Genomic DNA, 1,731 nt, shown 5'->3' with positions numbered 1-1,731 from the left:
GTAGGTCTTATAAGTCATCCAGAGCCGGTTTCAGGTATGCTGGAGGACTGTGCATAGGCTGCATGCAAATATTGTACCATTTTACAGAAGGGACCCGAGCACCCATGGACCTTGGCATCTGCTGGGATCCTGGAAACAATCCTCAGCCGATGCCGAGGGATGAGTGTATACAGTGTGGTGAAAGGATGTAAGTACAATGGAGACAAAAAAATGATGAGCAGGGTAAAGGCAACAAAGAATGGAGAGATAGGCTCATTCCATTAGTAAATGGGGGGTCTCACTGAACATCTAAGAGCCAAGCAAGGACTTGAAGAAAGCTGGGAACTTGCCACACGGATATCTGGAAGAAGAGCCCTCCAGACAGGGAACAGCCAGAACCAAGTGCCAAAGGCACACATGTGCCTGGCTCCCCAGAGGGCAGCAAGGAGACCGTCATGGCCAGAGTGTCATAAGAGCCCGTGAAAGTAGTGGGCGAGTCAGAGAGGTGACGCTGGGGTGGGCATGGGGGGAGGCCATGGAGGGCCTTGCGTTAGGATGACCATAATTTATTCAGATCAGAACATTCTTGAGTGAAATGGGGCTGCTGGTGAGGAAGCAGCTGTGGAGTGGTAAGAAGTGATCAGATTCTGGGTGTATTTTTGAAGGTAGCACCTACAGAGTTCTAATAGGAGAAAAGAGAATGCATTTTTTTTAATTTTATTGAGTTATAGTCAGTTTACAATGTTGTGTCAATTTCTGGTGTACAGTGAGAATGCATTTTTAATCGAGAATAACCACATGACTTTTGACGTGAGCAACTGGAAGGATGGAGTTTCCAACAGCAGATATAGGGAAGGAGAAGGTTAAGTCAGGTATTCTGAGGGAGAAGGGGTTCAGGAGTTCATTGTGGATGTGTTGAATTTGAGGTGCCTACTGGACATCCAAGTAGGCAGTGATCTGTGCAGACGTTCAGGAGAGAGGTCTAGGCTGGAGTTACTGGCTCGTAAGTGGACTTTAACTGGGAGCTTGCATGAGATCACCAAGGCAATGAATGTGCATATAGTAGACAGAGTCACCAAGAGCTGAGCCTTGGAGCTACCCAATGGAGCTTACCTCTGATGAAGTGAGAAAAAGGAGAAGGAACCAGGAAAAAGGTTGAGAGGAAGCAACCATCGAGATAACCAAGAGATGGTGATGTGCCAGCAGCCAAGTGAAGAAAGGTTATTGAGGGAAGGGAGTGATTGTGATGTCAGATGCTCCTGAGGGCGCAAATGAGCCAAACGCTCAGAATGGACCCCTGGGTTTATCTGCGGGGAGGTCATTGCTGACCGTGCTGAGCAGTTTGGGTAAAGTGACAGGGATGAAAGACCGATTAAAGCAGGGTTAAGACAGAGTGGGAGAACTGAAGACTGACTATGGACAACTCCTTTACAAGGAGTTCTGTTACACAAGGAAGCAGGTGAGATTCTAGCAAGCAGAAGATGTAGGAGGTGTAGGGAGGGCCTTGAATGTGGGGCTACATAGTTTGGGACTTTATGCCGTTAAATAGTTTTAAGAGGTGACATGAGCACTGGAGCCAGCTGACCTGGGTTAATTGATGTGACCAAAGACAAGTCCTTACTTAGCCCTCATTTTCTACTTTGTATAATGAGAATAAAAGGTATATTTACTTCTTAGACGCTTACTAGAATTAGTCAATCCATATGAAAGGGTTCAGCAGCGTGGCTGCCTAATAGTATTCAAAAATTTTGT

This window comes from Camelus ferus, chromosome 8 (genome assembly GCF_009834535.1).
Source record: "Camelus ferus isolate YT-003-E chromosome 8, BCGSAC_Cfer_1.0, whole genome shotgun sequence".
Classification (NCBI taxonomy): domain Eukaryota; kingdom Metazoa; phylum Chordata; class Mammalia; order Artiodactyla; family Camelidae; genus Camelus; species Camelus ferus.
The sequence above is the reverse complement of the archived record's forward strand: the minus strand, read 5'-3'. Positions refer to the sequence as shown.